Source organism: Drosophila persimilis, unplaced genomic scaffold (assembly GCF_003286085.1).
Source record: "Drosophila persimilis strain 14011-0111.01,24,50 unplaced genomic scaffold, DperRS2 tig00000431-arrow-pilon, whole genome shotgun sequence".
Lineage (NCBI taxonomy): Eukaryota > Metazoa > Arthropoda > Insecta > Diptera > Drosophilidae > Drosophila > Drosophila persimilis.
The window spans coordinates 6943602-6954791 of NW_020825312.1; the positions used below are offsets into that span (position 1 = coordinate 6943602).

An 11190-nucleotide genomic window follows, 5' to 3' on the forward strand; every position below is an offset into this window, starting at 1 on the left:
TTTCGTGCATAGTTCCACAAGATATACTGAAACGGGTATGGGATCAAATATTTGTTTGTGGAGAGAAGTGCTGGGGTTGGCAAATGGTTACGAATCGGAGGTTATCAAGTTTTCATAGATAATGGGTTTTTATGTTTGTAAATCGATTATATAAACGGTAATAGCTAGTCAACACTGTTGGAAGCCGTATTGCCAAAGTTAAACGATCTCTTCGGACCAATCCCATGGATTTTCCAACAATATATTGCCCCGATTCATAACGCTCGAGCTGTGAATTTGTTTAGTGCCAGTAAATCTGGACTTTGCCAGATCTTTCCAGATCTTAACGTTATGGAAAATGTATGGAGCTGGCTTGCGCGAAAAGTATACGAAGGAGGAAAGCAAGACTCATTAAATAACCAAGGTTTTTGCATATCAACTTTTTTTCAATTCTTTAAAAATAAAAAGTTTTAATTCAAATTCTAATGCAAGAATGGGTGCGTCCAACCTATTGACGAGCAGTAAACAGTTCCGGTTCTGAAAAGGGTTGGAAATATTGGGGAATTATGGAATATTGAAACAAAATTCCCGAATAATCTTATGTCGAATCGGGTACAAAAAAAGGTATTCAATTAAATCGGTTATGAATCCCTCGAATAATCTAGCTTCCAGGCGGGCACCCCATTGCACTTCTCTCAGTGCAAAAATCGACTACTGGGACTGCTGCATGGAGCAGACGGAAGGGCGCGGCGGGTGGCAGGCCGGCAGGCTGGCAAAACGAAGCAAGGTGGAAAATGAAAGGAGCACAAAGAAGGATAGTGTGGGCGAGGGGGTAGGTGGGGGTGGACGGATAGGGTGGATGGGGGTGGCTGTGGGCCTGGGTGTTGTCGGTGTCGGTGTTGGTGGCGCGGCTAATGACGCCGACATTAGGCGGCCGTTTAATGTATGTGCACGTAGCACCGTAGGTCCATTCGCACACACACACACACTGTGTGTCCCTCCCCCTCCCCGTCCTGCTCTTCATTCTCCTGTGTTTCTTGTTTTTCTTTTTCTCTCTGTTTCTCCTTTATTCTCGCTATCTTTCTCTTGTGTTCTACCCCTCTATTCCCTGCGTTCTCTCTCTCTCTCTACTTTTGCATACGCATGAAAGTCAAGGCGCAGGCAGACGGCGGACAGGGACAGGGACAGGGACAGGGGCAGGGGCAGGGCAGACAACGCCGTCAGATGCTTGAGCATTACATAAGCGACGCAAAACTGTATGCTACACTTTTTGATGGCCACCCATCCATCCGTATGTGTGTGTCCGTGTGTTATTTCTGCCCAAGCCAAAAGTGGAATAATGGAAGGGAAGAGAGGAAGAGAGCGAGAGAGAGACCGAGCAGCAGCAACGTTTGAGGGTCGGACAAGGATACGCATGGCACCGACACCGGCACAGGCACTGGGCGCACGGCACGCCACTCAAAAGCCATAAGCCCGGCAAATTAACATGCCCCAAAATTATGACAAAAAGGGAAAAACGAAGCTGAAAAACAAAAGGGATGCCCCTAACAAAAAACCTGAGGGAATGGGAACCGAACCGAAGGGTAGCTCTGCTCGCCTGTAAACCGGAAAAGGCAAAAGTGAGATTAGAAAACTTTTGAAAGTTAATACAATTTCTGGAATACCCTACAATTGGGGGCCCCCACAAAGAGGCCCCCCCCCCAAGAGAAGGAGAGAGAGAGACAGAGTACATGTAATATGTATATCCGGAATATATCCGGAGGGAAAAGCATATACATAAGTTCCATTTCATTCCATTTTGATGTGCACACACGCGTCTTGGACGCCTGTTCGAATCATCCAATGAATTGTTTATGATTGTGTGCTGTATAAATGTCCCCTAAGCGAGTGGACACATGATAAATTGCCAGTCACGTGTGACACCATGTGGCAGATAGTACGATCCCTGCAAATGTCATGGTCTTCGATTTCCGGCTCTCAATCGTTCAATTCAATCATGAGAACAGTAATTAAGAGGTCAAAGTTCACTGGCAAGGCGAGACAAGCGAGCTTCCCGCCCCAACGCCCCAAAAAAACCTCAACCGATTCATTTCCAGCCAGTTAGCGGGTCATTAAAATCTGTTTAACCCTTTTGTTGAGCCACAAAGAGATGGAGAGGAGAGTGAGGAGTGGGGAGTGGGAGAGTGGTCGGAATGGAGCTTCAAGTGCAGATAATGCCTCGGAAGTCGAAGCAGACACAGAAGCAGAAGGAGAAGCTGGTGGTGTTGTGGTTGTTCGGGGAAGTGGGGCACTGACTCACCAGGCCCCCATCCACCCATCCACCCGTCCACCCACACACCCACACACGACATGTAACTGTCATAATCAGGGACTGCGGACACGGAGCATAAACTCGAATGGGGAGCAGTAGCAGCAGCAGTCCTTTTCCTTTTCCATTCCAAAAAAAAAAAACAAAAAGGTATAGTTTAATATCCATTTAGCATGCTCTGCTCAGTGTTGCTGACTCTCTGTGTTGCTCTATTCTCTCTCCAGCTCTCTCATTCTCGTCCTCGTTTGGGGATAAAATTCCCAAAGTGATTATATTAATACAACATGAGCCACAAGTGTGTTGCATACTCTCGTACGTTCCGTACGTTCGTACGTTCCGTACGTTGAGGCGTGCCGCATGAGGCGACCACCGAAAATCCATGACAAAACTTTTAGCCCTCGCGATGCCAGCACATATGAAATATACATAAAGCACCGAACGAACAAGCGAACAAAGCAAAATAATAATAAAATAATAAAAACCAAAAAAGGAAGAAAGTTTTCAGCTTTTCCGACCCCGAAAAGTGTGCTGAGGTTGAGTCCCGAATCCCACACACACAGCACCCCAGGATCCAGGACTTAAAACCAAAGAAATTAATGGAATTAGGAGGCAGGATTGAAGCAGCAGCAGCAGCAGCAGGAGCTGTTCGGTAATCGATTCTCGGGTATTGACACGGAAAAGTTTCCGCAACAAAATTGCATGCTCTTCTCCTGCGATACACTCGATTCATCGATACATTCGTTCAAGCTCAATTATCGATGGTGCACTGAAGTCTTTCTGTCTTTAAACGATCTGATTCTATTCTTATGGATTTGTGTTTGTATCGAAATCTATCGGTTTTTACGGATTTGTAAGATTTTCTCACATTTTTATCGATTTTTATCTTTTTTTTTATTCTCAGTTTTGTGCTTACTAAACAAACAAAAATTACTTCGCTAGTAACACTCTCCCGCCTATCGTCTGGCCATAAACATATACACCTATCTACGTACATATATCGGTATCGGTATCTTCATATTCTTATCGATATTTAACAATATTATATCTATTTTATTTATCGAAGAGTCTTATACTATGAGTTTGTATATATTTTTCTTCGATTTGTAGAGACTTTTCCCGATTTGCAGATATTTGTATAGCTCTTATCCATTTCAATCGATTTGTATCTTTTTGTAGCGAGTTTCTTATCGATATTTCTCATATTTAATACATCCAGAACTTACCCAAAACATTCAGCATAGAGCTAGAGGTCCAACCAAATGGCAACAAGCTGCAAATAGAAATTCAAATGTGAAAAACAAATATTAAAAAGCAAACAAAAAATTAACATTTGTATATAAAGGATGGATTCTACAGACATGCAACATATGCGCATACCACTCAAGACCTCGTGTTTGAATGAGTCTTTCATCCTCTGCATTTGGCCTTAATTTTTCAAATCAAAAAAAAGGGACCAGCAAAAAAAGGCAACCCCCCACAAGAGGAGAAACAAATCTGTGTGTGTGTGTGTGTGAAGGTCATTCCATGTTGCATCTCCTGAAGATGACACTTTCACTCTCTCACTCTCTCCTTCTCACTTCTCACTTCACTTTCTCTCCCGCTTTTCTACACACACGAAAAAGAAATCAACGCTGGTGCCTAATGAACTAAATTTCCATTTCTTTGCCTGCCTTTGGCCCAAGTTGCTATGCACTGAGCGAAATGAATGCAAACGACAGATAGCCGCAGATGATGGGTCGTCAATTATTATTTTAGATGTGATGTTATGTTTCGGTTATCCCTTCGAATCTTTCGTGGCGTATAGGCGCTCTCCGCGTCCCTCTGTTGCGTGTCATTCGAAACAGATGTGTCCGTTCGCTTATGGGGAATTTCACAGCGATTTCAGCATTCGAAGAGCACTCAGCAAATAGGATGATAGAGGAATGTGCAAACGTACCCGTATCCTTATTAGTGACCAAACAAGTATAGTACGTTGGCATATCTGATGGATCTGCACTTTGTATCATTGCATCTGAGCGTTTTCATGCTCTCAATGTTTAGAGAAACACTCAAGACCGTCTCGAAAGTTGAAAAGATCTTTTGTTGTCCATCATTTATTGTTTTCAGTGTGTTAATCTACATTCTGCTGCACGATTTCTGCTCCAGCTGTTTTTACTCCCTCGATAAAATGCTGCCGAGGCCAGAGGCAGGGGGCTCGGATGCGGATGCGGATACGGATATGGATACGGGGGAGGCGGCGCCTCTTTTTGTGCCGCTGTTTATCTCTCGCTCTGTGCTCCGCCCTGTGCACATTAACCTCTTTGTTAATCATTTACAAACAAATGCAAATAAAATAAAATACAACAGAAGCGGGAGGCAAAGGAGGCTAAAGCAGGAGGCAGCAGGCAGCAGGCAGCAGGCACTGCGATGACGATGGGGATGGGGATGGGGATGTTGCTAGGGTAAGTGGAGGAGCAGGAGCCGACGTGGCTATGCAAATAAAAAAAACCTGGCAAATGAGCAGCGAAATTGCAAAAAAAAATAAAATAAAATAAAAAAATAAAGAAGAGAGATGGAGAAAGGCGGAGGAAGGAGGAAGTATGAGGCTGTGGCACATACACACTGCTGTGCCCTCAAGTGCCACGCCTACAGACGCCCTTCACAGAGTCTCACAGAAAGGACACAGGACATTTTGCTGTTACACCGAGAGAAATTGATGACCTTAAATGCCAACCAAAAACTACAATGAATCTACTAAGCCACACTGTGAGAGAGAGCAACTGAATTTCAGTTGATATTAAACGAGAAATCAACCATAAATTCTCGCATAAAAACCCCTCCCTTTGGAGCTAATCCACACTGGAAGATAGATCGGAAGAACCCTCCATTCGCAGCTAAGCCACACTGTAAGAGAGAACAATATAATTTCTGCTGAAATTTCCAGGAATATTTAGTATTGAGTGTTGTTGAGTTTCGTTTCCACATCTTTTCGAAGGTGGAGACGTGAGAGAGGGGTTCTCTTTCCCTTCACAACAAAAAACATTGAATAATTCAGTTCCAACTTTTGCGACTCTTTTGAGGGCAAATTGCATTTGTGGATGGTCCAGAGATGATGATGACGATGACGATGATGATGATGACGATGACGATGGTCTACTCCATAGCCCTCCGTGTTGGCCTGTATTCCTGTGGCAGTCCTGTGCCTCTCCTGTGTTTACTTTGTGAAAACTTTTAATCAATGAGCAGGGGAAACGGGGGGGTACTGTGCCTGGCCGTGGTCTGGTGCTGCTACTGCTGCTTCTGACGGGGTTAGAGGGCAATGTTCCAATTTCAGAACTGCTTTCATATGCAAAAGATACTCGTAGTCGTAGATATTCCAGAGGCTGCCCCCTGCTGGCCGTTTCCCGTTCCCATTTCTGCGTTTTATATCCTGGTTTTCTCTGGCCTCATAATTAGTTTGATGATGTTTGTACATGCCACACGCCGCTGCCCCATCATCATCCTTCAGTGTTCAGTGTTCAGTCTTCAGCCTTCATCCTTCGTGGTTTTGGTTGGACCATTATGCGCCTCTCTCTCTCAGGTCTCTCAGGGCTCTCAGGGCATTCATTTCGTTGCCCTAATGATATTTTAATTAAAACTATGCAGCCAAGGACACTCCTCTCCTGTGCTCTGCTCCCCTGTCCCACTCTCCGCACCCTCTCACAGTGAGTCAATCAAGCGGACATGCCACAGCCCCCTTTGCGGTGGGGCTCGGGAAGGCAGAAATTCTCTCGGTAGGAAAAACCTTTTGGCTTTTCACGCAACACACGGATGCTTTAATAAAATTGTTCACTTTGCTCTCTCATTGTCTGTGTCTGCCGGTGCGTGTGTGTGTGTGTGTGCGTATTATGTTCAAGACTGATTCGATTTTCCTCTCCTTTTTTCCCCAGAAATCCCCCAGAAATCCCCTTCCGCCTAGCAGCAATCTTTTGATCAAATTGAAAGCCATAGCCAAAGCGTGAACGTATCCAAGAGATACCTGCATCTAGAGTGCCCAAGATAGCCACTTGGAAATGGTTACCCCCTTCAGATAGTCATCACTGCCCAAAGATACATCTATTTGCATGCTTTCGGGTGCTTGACATACAATTGAGATCCGCTTGAAGCCCCAACAGCTGCATAGATACAAAAGGCATATGCATCAGATATTAGAAAAGCTGCAGATGCTAATGCAAGCGGAAGATACAATTTTTGTGGTGTCACTCGTGACCCTTCGGGCACAATTCGCTGTGCAAATGTTCCCTAAGCGAAAGGATTCAGTGGTGTGTCTTCAGATACCATCAGGACACTCAAACGGAACCCCAATCGAAATAAGTTATTAGAAAACCCAATGATTAAGGGAAATGAGGACCACACAGATACAACATACAATATATTCCATCTAATGGAATATGTTTCTTTTGGCGCGTAAACTGCAAGATACATTCGGCATTAATCGATGCAGATAAGACTCATTTCCCGTATCTGTACCGTTTCCGTATCTAATCTACGATGTATCTGCTGCCCCTGGCCTGTATCTGTAGCTGTATCTGTATCTACTGCCGCCGTCTGCAGCGTTGTACTCAGGTAATTGCTTGTCCGGAAAAAAAAAACGTATCTAAACTACACTATCCCCGGAGTCTCGTACCCGTCCCCCTTCCCCTCCCCAATCTATAGTACTATACGCCCCGGCACTTGCCTCCCAATCCGTCGACTGATATCACAGGTCCCCGGCGTTCCCGGTAAGCATTTATCAGGCAGCAGGACGATGACGGTGACGAGGACGAGGACGACAGGCGACGGCCGTCAACGCCATGCCATGCCATGCTATGCGCCTCCTGACGGTCTATTTGCAAAGCGTTCAAACTGTCAAAATGGCGTGCGGTGCGGTGCGGTGCGGTGCGGTGCGGTGCTATGGCCATAAAAAAAAAGCCAAGCCAAAAACCAAAGGAAGAACCGGAGGAGCAAAAGCCAAAGTGAAAGCGAAAGCGAAGGCCCAAGCAACGACGTCAGTAAGTCAATAATGTAATTTTGCTCGTTTGATATTTTCGCAGTGCCGACAGCAGAGAGAGAATGTGAGGGAAAAAGGGGGGGGGGGGGGGGGGGGGGGGGGGGGGGGGGGGGGTGGGGGGGCCTGAAAGGACAGGATTGGGAGTGAAAGTGAATGACGGAAATGACTTGAAGGCGAATCATTAAAGGAATACGAGTTATAGCGCGGTGGCATCATCGAGGCAACGAGGTTCCCAATCATTGCATGCTGTTGCACTTCTTTCCCCTCCTGTAGCGAGCCCATGCATGTACATACTTATGTAATACTCTGTTATACATATAAAAACTCATATATAACCGACATAAACAACTATTGTTTATGTTACACATTCCTTCTCAACAGCAACATGATCTGCCTCTTGAGCGCGTTTCTGATCAGCTAGCTGCCCAAACTGCTGATCAAGCAAACGCACTCATACCGAGGCTAGGGGTTCTTCCACCTAATGCTGATCATGCATTTCCATAGACCCAGGCAGAGACCGCTAATACCAATAATGCCAACTAATACCAATGCAGTGGTACTCTCTTCGTAAGATGCATGGGAGAACTCTCGCTCCGATAAACATAAGAACATTTGTACCCTGTGCTAAGATGCAAAAAGATTCCAATAAACAGTCCTGAATAAGAACTCAAACTCCCAGCGTTATACTCCCCCACAAAGCAGGACCTTGGGCTTCCTTGGAACTCTATCGCCAAAGCGAGCTAGAGCGAATGCTTCGCGATGCATAGCCAGTTGAAGGCATCACAACAGTCATACGAATCCTAAAAGTGTGCACTCAACAGCCCAATGATAGAGCCCATTCAATAGTGGTTGCAAGCCAGGTGTTCACGGAGCCCAAGCAACACTTATTTTCTCATACACTTATACCGAAAAGTGGCACAGCTATAGCTGGAGACGAAGCAACTGCAACGCATGTTCAAACAGATTGCCGCACCAGTCTGTCATGTCACGGAATGCCCTGCATCCGAGCAGAACCCGCAGCATTGCCGATGAAGACCAAGTTTCGTGCCCTCGAATTCATAAATAAGATGAAAGCCCAACTCTGTCAGAGGTGCATGATCTGTATGCTCGAGTTGCTAAAAAAAAAGGACATGTGAGGCATAGCAGGCTGCATACTGCCATGGCGGTACTGGTCCTTGTGGACCGAACGACTGTCCGCCGAACTTTTTAAGGCCATGAAGGAGGTTGGCATCACCAAACGAATTTGAGGAGGGGTACTGAAGGCTCATCTAAGGTCCAAGGAAAAAGCTAAATGAATCCTGTAAATCTCTGTTCCATTTCACGTTTAATCCAAAGTACAAAAAATACAACAAATAACAAACTCCCCATAAGCGAACGGCTCTGTGGATCTCGCTCCCCTCTACCTTTATTGTCTCTAATCTCAATTCTGCAAACACTACATAGTTCTGTATCCCTTTTCCATTAGCAGCACACTAGTATCACACGATGTAAAAACCACTAAAGTCCCATAAGCGAACGGATACAATCGTATTGAATGCAACCATGTAATCGATCACCAAGTCGCTCGATGTTCGATATGAGTATTCAATCGGATTGTTCCGGTTTTTGATTGTCGGACTTCGGATAGGATCAGGATCTATACTATGGATCTGGTGCTTCTGCCGTCTTTCTGCAGGATCCCTCTTGAACTTTATGGTTCTGCCGGTACGCATGGGTCTCAATTTTTCGTATTTCAATCTCCTAATTTTCATTAAGTCTCGAATCGATGGACGACAAACAGAACGAGTTTGTAGTAGAGATGATTATAATAAAATTGTCACACTTTGTTTATGGATGTTTCCTTTTGATACGTTTTTTTCAAATATAAATTGGGTCACACTCATCCATATTTAATTTTCCGCTTGGATCTCCCTTTCTATCTGGTGACTGTCAAACTGCATCTCTCGTCACTTTGCTCACTTTGCGGTTGACCGCAAATTCAATTCAAATTCATTCCGAATCGGTTATCAAACTCAAAATGGGACAATGGGGACAATATTCCTGGAAATTTAAGGCCAAGCTAAATCACATTCTCATTCATTTTCTTTCTAAACCACAGTTCTAAGAACGAATGTTTCCTTAGAGGCAGCAAAGATCCAAAAGGAGCCCAACTGAAGATGCAAATAGAAGCAGAGCAAAGGAATCATTTATTGCATTTTTTTTGGTTTACTTTACATTGAATATGCCCCTTTAAATACACTTCAAAGGATGTAACTTTCGCTTGAAAGTGACACAAGAAATTACGCATACGCCGCGTCTACACCGCTGTATATTTCACTGCGAACAGCAGCAGGAGGAGGTGCAGAAAGCGCACCCCAACCCCAACCCCAACGCCGGTTGATTGAACAGAAGCGGTGGCTCCACTCAAGCGATGTGAACTGAGCCGGATGACAAAAGGCCCGCCGAATTGATGGCATTAACTAGATTAACACATAATGCAATGCGAGAGCCCGTAATTGTCAGAATGTGCGCTGCCTGTGGCCCACATGGGTAGGTAGGAATGGGAAACTTGCAATGGGAATGGAAATTGAACTGGGACTGGCACTGGGACTGGGACTGGCACTTGTACTGGGAGGTTGGTGACCATACCACATCATCATCATCATCATCACGCACATCATCATCATTATCATTGAGAATTTGCACACAGCTCATCGGATAATGGAGGAACCTGAACACCAACAATAACGACAACAAAAGGGGTACGCTGTACGCATTTAAGCATGCAAAACCGCAGCCCAAAAACTTTAATCAAACAAAACCATTTGCAATTAGTGGAAATCGCCAATCCGCCAATCCGATGAGAGAATGTAATTCAACAACTCTCTTGCTGGATGGAGAAATGGTTGAATGTTTTGCGATGTACATATCATCTATCGATGAAAGCAAAGCAATTATCTCCAGCACTTGATAAATGATAAATTTATGATAATTCCCGTATTTTTATTTACTGCTTACAACACAATAAATACGACACAATATCCTTATAGAAGCGATAACGGCTATTTTGAGTTTGTTTATTTTCTAATTTGGAGAATTTTTTAGTACGAAATATAATCTTGAATAAATAGTTTTATACTTGATTAATTTTTATGGTAATGCATTTTTATTGTCTCATACTGTCCGACATAATCTCGCTTGTTGGGGAACAGAATGTTTTTTGCGCAGACATCAGATAACTTTCCTTATCTGATATTATTCAAACTCTCGGGGATACTCTATTCTTTCACTATTTTCTATTTATTTTTGGAGGGGCAACGGACGGGAGGGTTAGTCATCGGATTGGCGTGAAATTTCCCTAGAATTTATGCAAACGAATTATGAATCAAACAAAGTTCATTCCCAACTGTAAATTGTCCCTTGTATACCCTTGCAGAGAGTAGTCTGATTTTGGGAACCCTTTTATGAAGTTCTTTGAATAACAGAACAAACAAAATTAGGTCGAAGGGCACCTAGCATTTCGCCATTTGAACACCTGGCTTTCGAGCTTGTGAGTGCCGTATTTTCGAATACATCATGTATCGATATATCAGGGGTTTTTCTTTGGTTTAAAAGATAAAAAAAAGAGTATCGATGCTTCCACAGTATATGCTTTCTCTCTCTCTCTCCCTCTTTCTTTCCTGCTCTTTTCTATAGATCTTAACCGTTAATCGACGTATGTGTGTGTGTTTGCTTTTGTGTATGTGCTTTGCTCACGTATTTAATTAGTTTCTGGTTTTGTTTTTCCGTTTTTCCTTTTTTGTTTGCTTTGCACTCGCATATGCGGGTTTGAGAAGCATTGTAAGCAGCTTTTGGCGCTTACTGTTTGAACAGCATTGATCGAGGAGAGCTCTCTTGCGATTGCTTGCTCTCTCGT

At 44.1% G+C, this 11190-nt stretch overlaps 1 protein-coding gene across 3 annotated transcripts in view; it reads right to left on the reverse strand.

The window, feature by feature from the left end:
- LOC6596923 (1-phosphatidylinositol 4,5-bisphosphate phosphodiesterase) overlaps positions 1–11152 on the reverse strand; it is a 44734-nt gene extending 33582 nt beyond the window's left edge. For 2 of the 3 annotated variants that reach the window (XM_026989899.1, XM_026989896.1), the window contains exons 1-2: positions 11031–11151; positions 3511–3557 (exon numbers count right to left, since the gene is read on the reverse strand). The gene's annotated coding sequence lies outside the window, so the exon portion shown is untranslated. Of the gene's footprint in view, positions 1–3510; positions 3558–11030 lie in introns of all 3 variants that reach the window. The other variant, XM_026989898.1, reaches the window with a different exon arrangement.
- Between the last annotated feature and the right edge of the window lie 38 nt (positions 11153–11190).